This window comes from Prionailurus viverrinus, chromosome D4, assembly GCF_022837055.1.
Source record: "Prionailurus viverrinus isolate Anna chromosome D4, UM_Priviv_1.0, whole genome shotgun sequence".
Classification (NCBI taxonomy): Eukaryota; Metazoa; Chordata; class Mammalia; order Carnivora; family Felidae; genus Prionailurus; species Prionailurus viverrinus.
The window spans coordinates 20,850,624-20,863,467 of NC_062573.1; the positions used below are offsets into that span (position 1 = coordinate 20,850,624).

Consider the following 12,844-nt stretch of genomic DNA (forward strand, 5'->3'; position numbering starts at 1 on the left):
CTGTTGCTACTGGAAACAGAAGATCTCTCCCTGACTGCACTGCCAGCTCTATCTGAGATCTCTTCCCAACAGTATCCTCTTTCAATCTCTTCCTGCTTACGGGAACCTTTCTCAAATATTTTGATTTGGGTTATAGGATTCCTGGTCTCACCAAAGATGTAATCTCTGTCTCTCAATCTCCTTGTTGTTTCAGGGTAATTTCAGACAGAAGGGGGTACAAATGCCTATACTCTGCTATCTTAAAAACTAGAAGTTTTGGTTTCGAGTTTTAAAACAACACAAATGAGCTTCCAGAGCTGAAGACTACATGAAGCAAGCACTATATTATATAAAGTCAACAAACTACTTAAGAGAAATGATACTAACAGTAATATGAATAATTCACTTGATTTACAGATGATGTATACAGCAAAAATAACTGAATAAGTCATAATCATGTTGTCTCCTAAAACAATGAAAACTAGCAACATAAATAAAATAACATTGATGATGGTATTAGTTTTTGCTGTCAGCTAAAAGCTGCTAAAACAAATACTCTGATAAGGGCAGCTAACAAGATAAGAAGAAGAATGTCCTTCGTTTTCAATATTTCAGCTCAGTTTCTTGTGGTTCTAGTAAATAGTACATCAGCATATTGTCTACTGATTCCTATGTAATTTTCTAAAGTGGCACTGAGAGTGCACCATCACTTAGCCTCTTCTGTGCCTGAATTCATAAAGAGAAAGAAAGCATAAAAGGCCTATGTAAACCACGACAGAAACATAAAGACCAAATTAATATCTTGTTCTCTCTTTGGACATGTCTATAATCTACAATTAATTTTTACATGAAATAAACCTCCACAACATATCATCAATCACTTAACTCTACTGTTATTATCAGGATGACATCTAATTAACTTTATTTCATTATTTTCTATAAATGCCGAGGCAATTCAATTGCAAAGGAGGAGCGTTAGCCTGTCAAAACATTCTTCTTTGCTAGCACGATCTTTAAAATGAAAAATGCAGGAGCGGCCTGCATGGCTCAGTCGGTTGAGCATCCAACTCTTGATTTCAGCTCAGTTCATGACCTCATGGTTCATGGCTCAGCATGGAGCCTGCTTGGGATTCTCTCTCTTCCTCCCTCTCTGCCCCTCCTTGGCTCCTGCACATGTGCATGCACATTCTCTCTTAAAAAAAAAAAAAAAAAAAGACTTTAAAATGAAAAATGTGGTACTTAAAAAAAGAGTGGCTTACTGATTTTTACCTCTCAAATATGTCTGGCACCAACTCCCTCTTCTTTCTTCACCATCAATCTAATTTAGACTCTAATTGTCCTCATTTTACCTGGAGCCCCCATCTCTACTTTCTACCTAGCCATAATCTCACCTTTACAGTGACAGATATATCAAGTTGCTGAGATATGATTCAAGTTATGCCATGATAAAATTTCTTCAATGGTTCCCCACCACCTACAAACAAAGTTCAAATTCCATGCAATGGCCTTCTAGAGGCAAATTCCATAGGCTTCTTCCACTTCACACACTCTATGATTTTTGCCCAAGAATTCCTGGAATACATACCACACTTTCCTGTGTCTGCTTTTGCTCATTCCCTCGTGTGAAATGTTTTCCCCCATTTCTATAAAACCAGCCCTACACCTCTTTTCATAACTCCTCTCAAGTAACCATTGTACAAAGTCTATCATGCTCTTCTGAGTCACAATTAGTTTCTCCTACCTCCAAACTCCTAGTTTTACCTTCCTGCAAGGAACGTTTATTGCCTGTCTTAACAGCATAGATGCTGCAAAAATGCTAAGCACTGGGATACAATGATAAATAAGGTACAGTTTCCTACTTTCTAAGACTTTAGAGATGAGTATAAGTTTCCCAAAGAAGAATGGTGGGGTTGATGGGGATGGAAGGTGTGATATGCCTAAAGAACAGCATGGGGAATGTTTTCCAAAATGCACAGGCCCCATTCCTTACCAACCCCACATCAATTAAAAACCACCGCTCAAGGGGCACCTGGGTGGCTCAGGTGGTTAAGCGTCTGACCTCGGCTCAGGTCATGATCTCATGGTTCGTGAGTTCAAGCCCCGCATCAGGGTCTGTGCTGCCGGCTCAGAGCCTGGAGCCTGCTTTGGATTCTGTGTCTCCATCTCTCTCTGCCCCTCCCCTGCTCACACTCTGTCTCTCTCTCTCTGTCTCTCTCTCTCTCAAAAATAAATAAAAATACATTAAAAAATAAAAAAACAAAAAAACCCACTGCTCCAGTTTGTGATAGACTTTCTCAGAGACAAACATGGAGGAAATGTATATAGTGTAACTGCCATGAAGGAATAAGCACAAGTGACTATGGGAGCACAAGGAGAGGCAAGTAACACTAACACTTTTACTACTTTGCATTTTGAATTATACCTATTAGTACATATGAATCACTTCCCTAGCAGCCTAAAACTGACTGAATTAATATCAAGAAGTAACCTGTGTGCTAAGTATACTCAAATACATGGCACAGTGCTCAAGAGCACACAAATCATTTTTTAAAGTTTTTATTTTAAAAAGTTCTCTGTCCTGCAGGAACTTTTATGATAAAGCAAAATCTGAAATATGAAAAAGTGATTTTTTTCAGAATTGAAAACTCATACTTTTTCCACCTCCTGAACAATAAACATTTAAAAATAACATAGAGAGGAATATGGCATAGAACCAAAATAAAAATATTTTTTGTGTATACATTTCTTTTTTTTTTTTTTTTAATTTTTTTTTCAACGTTTTTTATTTATTTTTGGGACAGAGAGAGACAGAGCATGAATGGGGGAGGGGCAGAGAAAGAGGGAGACACAGAATCGGAAACAGGCTCCAGGCTCTGAGCCATCAGCCCAGAGCCTGACGCGGGGCTCAAACTCACGGACCGCGAGATCATGACCTGGCTGAAGTCGGACGCTTAACCGACTGCGCCACCCAGGCGCCCCTGTATACATTTCTTTTTACATGGGACATTTTAGCTATCATAATAAAAGTTCTGGGGAGGACAGGTAATGTATTTTCTTACTTAGGTAAAGCTTTCTAAAGAAGGCAGTATATCATTTCTAATGGAAAAGAGAAGGAGTATTGCACAGATAATAAGTTAAAATGAGGGGAGAGGTGCCTGGCTGGCTTAGTCGGTAGAGCTGAGGGTCTTGATCTCAGAGTTGTGAGTTCAAGCCCCATGTTGGTGGTAGAGTTTACTTACATTAAAATAAATAAATAAATAAATAAATAAATAAATAAATAAATAAATAAAATGGGGCAGGGGGAATAAAGGAAAAAAAGGCAGCAAATGTTTTCAGAAAATACATAATGCAGACACTAAGGGAGTTATGAGGTTTCAGTAAACCAAGTATCTTTAAGTTCTAATGAAAACATGAAGTTAATATAAGTGTGGTATATTGCAGCACAGAATTCGTCTCAGATGACATGGAAGCCTGCCGTAACTAGTGCCATAAACTAAGATTTGGCAATGAAGAAGAAAGGATTGGGTAGATCTGCTTCCCAAATGAGCCTTAATGGCTTATGGGTGTCAGAGCCATCAATCCTCTCGGTCTTTGGGCCTGGGATAGCCAGAGCCCAAGACTGGTCACCTCCAGCCAACAATAAACACATTTGTATCCTTTATTATCAATTCCACTATGTGTCAAGATATGAAAAAGGTTGGAAAAAACTGGTGGTAGATCAAAGCCATACACAAAGGTGACAGAAAAATGGGAAGTTCAAGACAGTTCTAAGGCTCTCTCTACAAGCCAAGAGCAGTATTTCATACTCTTTTGGCTTCCCATTTGCCCCTTTCACATCATTCGTTCTTTGAAGGTAACGGCAATGAAAGACTTTGGCACCTGGGCTTACCTGACATCCCATGACAACACCACCACTCTTTTTGAGAATCATCTGGGTTAGGGATGTTTGAAGGATGTCTAACCGCCTAACTTTTTTATTCCACTTTCCCCTACTCCTGCCTTCTGGATCACCTCTCTTGACATCAGAGGCCCTCCAACAAGAAATGACCAGCCCTAAGACTAATTTAGGTTCATAAGATGTAGCCTGTCAATGCTGCTGCTAGGGACAATGCCCTCAATGTCCCAACTTATTCAGGGACATTAGAGAGAAAGAGAGAGGCATGGGTGGTATGAATTAGACAGAACTGAGATTCAAATGTGGCTTGCACTGCAAAATAAAACAGGAGGCTAACCGACAGAGAAGAGGGTAGTGTAATTAGGCAAAGGCATGATTAGAGAGATGAGGCAGCATTTTAGAAAGCATAAAGAGAAAATGCTTCTGTAAATGTATTCAAGACGAAGGCATGAAAAAATCAACATCCAGCTGCTAGAAGCAAAAAAAAAGGCCTGGTAGATGCTATCCATCTTCCCTAAATACTGCCCATCCTTCATGTTGTTCATTTCCTTTCCTTTTACAGCTAACTTCTGGAGAGTTATCAGTAGCCTGGAAGTTAAAATTCGACTGCAAGGTGTTAAGAATTCTCTTTATCTGCTTATCACTCATTCACTTCTTAACCCTTTGCAATATAACCTCTACCTCAACATGTTGACACCTGATATAAAATTTTTTTTTCTCCATTTGATGCTCCAGAAAGTTGCAAATATATAGTGAGTGACTCCTTACAGAATGACTATGGAGTGATGAGGTGTTGGGAAAGAGTGTCTGGTAACCTAGATAAGAAAGGCTAGCCAAGAAAGGAAGTAAAGATAGGAGGGGACTGATATTACAAGGGCAAAGGAAGAGGGTGAAGGAAGTGGTGTTGTCTCAGATGCCTATGATTCTCTGCTGGATATAAAATCCAGATGTTAGTTCCATTTACATTCTCTTGCTCTTAATCATTTTTTTGAGACAGAGAATGAGATGGAGGGGCAGAGAAAGAAGGGGACAAAGGATCCGAAGTGGGCTCGGCGCTGACAGCAGCAAGCCTGACGGTGGGGCTCGAACTCATGAGCCGTGAAATCATGACCTGAGCTGAAGTCAGCCGCTCAACCAACTGAGCCACCCAGGTGCACCAATCATTTTTTTAGAGAGTGAGAGAGTGAGTGAGTGAGCAAGGGAGAAGGGCAGAGGTAAAAAGAGAATCTTAAGCAGGCTCCCTGCTCAGCATAGAGTCCGACATGGGACTCAACCCTATGACCCTGGGATCATGACAGCCAAAATCAAGAGTCAGATGCTCAGTTGACTGAGCCACCCAGGCAACCCTGCTCTTAATCATTTTATTAGTTATACTTCCCATAATATGCTGGATTAGTTATAAATATTCCAGCTGACTGCTGCCAGGTCTTCTTGAACATTCCACTAGCACCTAAAACAAGTAACTGTCCACCTTCACACCAGATCTCTTCCATGACTTGACCATCTATTCTTGTTAATAGTATCCCTATTTCTCAATGATTTATGTTCAAAACAGTTTCTGTGGTTCTCTCTATCTAATGAGTCAACAAACTGTATACCCTTCTCAGTGCTTCTAAAAGCTATCATTTCTTTTCCATTTTCCATCTGCAGTATAGTTAGCCTAATTTAACGGCCTTATTACCTCTGCCTACATGAATGAATGTCCTACTACCAGGCTTTCCTCAAAATATCCATCTTAGGGGTAAACGTCAAATTACTTCTAACATACCTCTTGGTGTCACTTCCTTTGCTTTAAGACCTTCTATGGCTCATTTCGTACTATTCTTTTATATGAATCCACTGGTACAGTACCATCTCATCTACGTGCCTTCACCTATGCTACTCCTTCTATCTATAATGCTTTCTCCCCCTACCTCCCGGTCCCTCTCACTGCCTACTGAGTAGTTAAGAGTATAGGCTCTTCAAATCCAGCTCTGCCACTTGCAGCCTGTATGGCTTTGGGCAAGTTACTTTATGTCTCTATGTCCCCATCTTTAAAAAGGATCTATAAATTGTACTTAACTCACAAGGTTGTTCTGAGGATTCAACAAATTAATACATGTAAAGCACTGAATAGCATCTAAGAACATCACAGAGTACACAGTAATGCTAGCAAGCATTAATAAGTCATCTTAAAGGTCTATTAATAATTCCCTCTGCTCTCGGACAATTAAAGTCCCCCTCCCTTATGTTCCCACAGCACTGTATATTTGTACTATTTCTGCAGTCAGTCTTAAATTATAGTTCCCAGAGACAGGAGGCTATCATTCATGTTTCTGTATCCCCCAGTATTCCACATTCCAAATTTTTCCACAGTAGAATTTAAGCACAAATTTAGAGTTAAAAAGCAACTTTATACATATGATGGACCTCTGTTGCCCCAGAAGAGTTGTGTGTGGCTGGAAGAGTACAAAGGCATTTGAGATGAGTGACGAATGCAAGCTGCGGCACATGAAGAGTAACAGCCAGAGTTTATGTCACACAGGTCCGTTTGGTTTGCTATCTCATTCATTCATTCTTCCACTAACTTCACAAAAATTGCTGAGCCCTAGGTACTAGACACAGGGCAAGCTGCTAGCAGTTCTCTGTTACAAGACTACAGAGTATAGACAAAAGATTATGGTTACTTCAAAGGCAGTGGAAACGTGGAAGAACCAAGGATTTCTTCTGACCCAAACACTTACATAAGCTATTCTATGGATTCATTTAAGACCTCCCTTAGTTAGCGTACACATCAGAGTTAAGAACAGTGGTTGTTTTTGGGTTGGGTGGAGTGTAGGCATTTTGTTTTTCTATTTATCCTATGGGATATCAATTGGATATCCTATGGGAGTATCAATTGATTTTCAAATACAAAAAAAAAAAAAAGAGTAAGTTTAAAAAAAATTAAAAAGTCTTTCATTCTATGAGTCAATTAACAAGTACTCATTTACTACAGCTCACACATTATAAGCTTCAATTATATTAATATCTACCCATTTTTTGAGTGACAGAATGGTGTTAAACCCAGTTACTTTTAACTGAGCAAAGTCTTCCCCTCAGAAATTCACGTACTTAATTGCTTGGTTGAGGACATTTGGGTACTGAGCTCAGTAAAACTATAGAGCTAATAGAATCAAACACAGGGCTCAGAATGTATCAAGTACTTGGGATAACATATAAAGTGTAAACATATGCACACATATTAATCTGAATGGACATTCGCCAAAAATCAATAATGGGGTGGGGGGAATTGGGTGATTTTTACATTGTTCCTTATGCTTTTCTATACTGTCCCAATGTTGTTATAATGATCATACGTTATTTTCATAAAAGCAATGAACTAACAAAAACAGATGAGGAGCAGGAGTAGTAGTGGTTTAATAATTGCCATATTTGCTAGACAGGATCTAGATCTTTGCTACTTAAAAGCTTGGTCCTCTGACCTGCAACATCAACATCATGTTGGAGTTGGTCAAAAATACAGAAAGAGAAGCCCTACCACAGACTTCGAATCTACATTTTAACAAGATCCTCAGGTGACTCATATGTCCATTAAAATTTGAAAAACAGTGACCTACAAAGCTAAGGCCTTTACATGCGGGAATAAGAGGAACATCTGCCTTGTTCATTAGTATATCCTTAGCACCCAACAGTAGCTGAAACGCTATTTGTTGAATAAATATGTTAGTGATATTACTTCTGAGTGGACCATTAGAAAGACAGTGGAGATTATATTTATTTGAGTTACTTGTCTTCTGCCAGAGTCCCCAGAAATGGGTGCTTAATATTTGCTGCAAATGCTGTTAAATTACTTCAACAATAATGTCGGCCCCAATGATCTACCATTACTACATGTAATCTTTTATAAAAGAACTCCTTGCTCATTGCTCTGAGAGCCACACGTCTCCTTCAATCATTTTTCTAGCCTCCTATTCATGGGCACATCCTCTACTCTATTACATTCCTCAAAGCAAATTTATTTTAAGATTTTAACTACCACCTCTGAGAGAAAACTTACTATTTAAGTTCCAATCTATGAACTCCATCTGCCTACATTTTAAAGTCGATTTCCTGCACCTCAAATTTAGTTATGTTCAAAATTAACAATTTTATTTGCCATCAACTATCTCCCACCCCCATTTCAGAAGAAGGTAGCTCTTCATTCTTAGACTCATGTTTTGTAGGTTTTAGAGGAAAGAGACCACCTCATCCAACAATATTTTACAGAGGGCAGGTTCAAGAATTAAATGACAGCCCAAGAGGCTAATTACTGGCAACACCAGAGCTACAATCTGAACCACCTTACTTCCAATACATTATTGCATGCTGGAATTCTGACAGAACTCTTCAGTCTTGTCAATCGCATTTAAACACACTTTTTAGAAACCCAGGTTCTAAATTATCGATCGCCTAAATCCAAGAAACCAAGTCCTGTATATTGCTGACATTTCTCTCATTCCTTTTTCTTCCTTTTCAGAGCACACTGCACTTTCCTTCCACTTGGGGTTCCTTCGGTACCCAGTGCCATCCTTCCCAAGTCCTCTATGCCCTGGAAACCTAAGAGACTCTAAAATAGGAATGCCTCTTCCTGCCTTTTCTATCTTTATCCATGGTGCTTAACAGAGGTGGTTCCTGGTAGGGTCAAACCCTACCTATCCTCAGAGTATACCAGCCTTTTCTATTGGGCTTTCCTCTTTCCCAATTCCTAATGTGCTGCTCCATCGCTCATTTTGGTATCTGTTCATAGGCTGACGTTTATTCTACAGAAACCTATCTTCAAAAATAGAACCTGACATCATGTAGGTCCTCTCTTTATGCTTGAGAAAACCAAGGCCCTGAGAGAAGTGACTTGCCTCATGTTATTTGAGAAACTGGTGATGATGATGAAATCTAAACTCAGTTTTCCTCATTTCAATTCAAAGCTTGTAACAGCCCCTTCTATATATATCCGGTCTTTCCCGACATCCCCCAACTGACAGTGCAAACAAAAGGCAGACATCAAAGCCAAATGAAACTTTATTAGGCATGGCTAGCTGCGCTCACTCATGAAGCACAAAACCGGGCGCTTCAGTAAATATTTCTCCAAATGAACTAAAAGTTGAACCCACGGGGAAGGCATCAAAAGAGAGTTGGTTAATTAAATCATCCCTCTCTGTAAGGCTGTTGTAGTTCTCCACTGTCCATGGGAGAACACCACACTCACAGAGCATCAAAATACTTCCCCTCTGAGACCCAACGTTAGCTGCTGCCACATTCCTGGCCTTTCCTTTCCTGTACCCATTCCTCCGGCCACTACCCCAGTAAGCATGCGGTACTGCCAAAACCTGGCAGTTTCCTTCATGCTTCTGCACCCTTGCACACATCGGTCCCACAACCTGCAGTGCTCCGCCCTACCCCTCACCCCCAATGCCTATCGTCTCCCAAATCCTGAGATGGCTCTCACCACCCTGCTCAAACGTCACTACCCCGACCGGAGTCTACGAAGGTTTCGATCGGCCTCCAAAACTGAACCTGTCCCCAGATGCGGATTTCTACTTGCTGATAAGCCTAGGAACGTGGGAAGGACCGCCCTGGCTGTGAACTGGGTATCATCCCCCGTCCCCCGCCCTCCGCCCTCCACCAGGAGCACGCTCAGCCCGTGGCCGGCCCCGACCACTGGGGGGCTGGGGACACAGGTGCCCAGAATGCTGAGGAATGCCCGGTGGCGGCCCCCGAGCCACCGGCGATACCAGCCCGAAAGCGCACACCCATCCCCACCGCGACCAAGCGGCGTCTCCGGTACCTTACCTTACCCAACAGCAGCGGCAACTCCGCTTTACGGCATTCACAGCAACCGCTGCAAAAGGTGCCGTCAAGTGCAAAGCCGTGGCTCTCTGGTTGCTGTGGGAGACGCTCCTGCTGTACTGTCCTGGACCTCAACGTATCCGCTGCGCCTGCGACTTCACCGCCCGAAGTTTACTGATCCCTGACGATTCTTAGCTTTTGATATCAGGCCACTTAGCCAAAGCCCTTTCGGCGCTTGCCTTCCTAACAACTACAGTAGCGCAACGAGGCGACATAAAATTTAGGAAGTGGAGCAAGAATTGGAGGCACCAGCTGAGCTGTGCTTCTTGAAGCGTGTGAGTTTGGCAGATAAAATATAGAATGCCAGTTAGATGTGAATTTCAGATAAACAACAGTGTTTTTGTTTTTTGTTTTTTACTGCGTGTGAGCTAAACAGAGGGATTCAGAATAACTCCCTGAATTCTGGTTTGGGTACCATTAGATGAGATGGGGATGTAGTGGGAAATAGCAGCTGTGATTAATATTGCTCGTGAGGTTGAGGTGCACGGCATCCCATCTCCATAGGACTATTACACTCGGGTTTAGGTCTGGAAATATACACGCATACAGTTCCGGCCTAGTTCTTAACTTCACAGTGTAATACAATGAATTGTTAAGGGCCAGAAATGTCAATTTTGACATGAATTTTAAAAACTATACAGCACTAAATAAATTACTGTAATTTTAGGTTCTTTATACAAAATTATCAGTCCATACTAAAAACTGAAAATACTCCTTTTGTATATTTGAGTTTTCTAAACTTTGTTGTTTGAAACAGCATGTAAAGGTGTTTTTTTTTTTTTAATGTTTATTTATTTTGAAAGAGAGAGCGTGTGTGAGCAAGCAGGGAAGGGGCAGAAAGAGAGAGGGAGAGAGAGAAGCCTAAGCAGGCTCTGCGCCGTCAACGTGCAGGGCTCAATCTCACCAACTGTGAGATCATGGCCAAAGTCAGGAGTCCCAGGCTTAACCCACTGAGCCACCCAAATGCCCTGAAAAGTTTTAATTTCTCATTTCCAGTTATAAGTTTCTGGTTTTTCCTTCTAGAACTTTTCTGTGTATATACAAGCTTATTCTGTAAAAGTCCTCTTATTACTTAAAACTAGTTCTATAGACTTGGAACTAGTAGTTGGTAAATTAATCGAAAAAGTAGATAACACCCAAAGGAAGGAAGTTATCGAGGATTAAAGGGATTACTGGACACAAGTGCTAACTTAATGGACCTAACACGGGAAATTTTGAGCATCAAAATGAATAACTATCGATTGAGCTAATGAATTGAGCTATCGATTGAAACACTGCAAATATGTAAAAATTCACTTTGTAATTCTTTAAAAATGAAACACATTAGTCGTAATTGAAGGTTTCCAGGGTGATTGGTTGCCAATCACTATTGCAAAACTTGATAAAGGGAAAAATATCAAGTATTTATCCTTTTGGGGCGCCTGGGTGGCTGAGCCGGTTAAGCGTCCAACTTCGGCCCACATCGTGATCTCATGGTTCGTGAGTTCGAGCCGCAGGTCCCCTCTTTGCTGACAGGCTGGAGCCTGGAGCCTGCTTCAGATTCTGTCTCTTTCTTTCTCTCTCTCTCTGTCCCCGCCCCCACTCATGCTCAGTCTCTCTCTCAAGAACAAATAAACATTAAAAAAAAGTATTTATCCTTTCTTGCATGAGCTGTATGTCAGTGTAACCAAAATCCTAATGAGAATTCTAGCTAATAAATGAATGATAGAACAATCACCATTTTGCTATTCCTAATGAAATAATACAACTAACATTCATCAATAGATGTTAAAACTAAGGTGAAATGTTGCTGGGGACGTTTTAGAATTATTTTTTTGATGGGGAACTTATTAATAGGTGGTTTAGGCTGGTACCACCTGAACCCACCCCAGTGATCAATCTTATGATTGAGTCTGGGACAACCAGAAATCGTGTATTTCATGACAGGATGGAACAGACAACACACAGCACCACCTGTGAGGGATTCTTGCCTAAAAACCGAACCTGCATTTAATAAAACTCTAGATTTAACAAAGTGTGTAGAGAAGCAATCAGCTAAATTCAGAATGTGCCATATTCTACAAGATAAATACCCCAGTCTCTTCATTAATGGTATATGGTATTTAAAGAGGGGGAGGGAAGGAACTACTACAACATCAGAGACTTAAGAGACCTATAAGCAAATGCAGTGTGTAGACCTTGTCTGGATCCTGATATGAAGAAAGCAACCATAAGAAGACATTTTTGAAGCAACTGAAATTTTAATACGGACTGAGCCATTAGATGATATTAAGGAAGTGCTGTTAATTTTGCTAAGAATGTTAGTGGAATGTGGCTGTGTTTAGAAGAGTAAGTCATCATTGATGCATATTGCAGTGCTTATAAGGTGAAATGTTTTAAAACTTTAAAAAAGATGATACAAACATGGCAAAGTATTAATAACTGGTAAATCTGTGATGAGCATAAAGGTGTTCATTATTTTTTAAATGTTTGTTTATTTTTGAGGGGGGGGGGGAAGGGGCAGAGAGAGAGGGAGACACAGAATACGAAGGAGGCTCCAGGCTCTGAGCTGTCTGCACAGAGCCTGACGCAGGACTGGAACTCATAAACCTTGTGACTTTTTAAAATCTCTTTATAAGTTTCCCTCTACATTCTTTACAATTTTTCATACTCATATTCATTTTGGTTTATGTCATATTTATATAACTACAATGGCTGCCAGCAGTACAAACAGGTTTGGGAACAAATAGCTAACTGCAGGTAAACTGGTGGGAGCAGTACTTCTCCCAGCAGTACTAGAGTGGAGCCCAGCTGTAAGCCTTCAGCTGTCAGTATGCTTTTAACTTGTCAGCCAATCCAGTTGGACAAAGGTTACGAGAATGGGTAAAACAGCCTCTATTATAGGCAAAGATCCATCTTTTAAAAATCACTCAGATGGGGGATTACACACATCGTGGCCCATCCTAATATTGTGGGTCCTGGGGCAAGAGTACAAATGGAGTTTGACATATTTTAAATGTCTGAGTAAAGAATTAACCATATTATATCCTTCTACCCTGGCAAATATTCCTTCTCAAGGAACAGTAATCTAGGATCAAATTTGGAATTCTCAGACATATACTGTAG

General features: G+C 40.6%; 1 protein-coding gene across 3 annotated transcripts in view; it reads right to left on the reverse strand.

Moving 5' to 3' along the window:
* Positions 1–9,714, reverse strand: part of FKTN (fukutin) — an 85,974-nt gene extending 76,260 nt beyond the window's left edge. For all 3 annotated transcript variants that reach the window (XR_007146451.1, XR_007146450.1, XM_047830991.1), the window contains exon 1: positions 9,683–9,714. The gene's annotated coding sequence lies outside the window, so the exon portion shown is untranslated. The remainder of the gene's footprint in view (positions 1–9,682) is intronic.
* Positions 9,715–12,844: the final 3,130 nt, after the last annotated feature.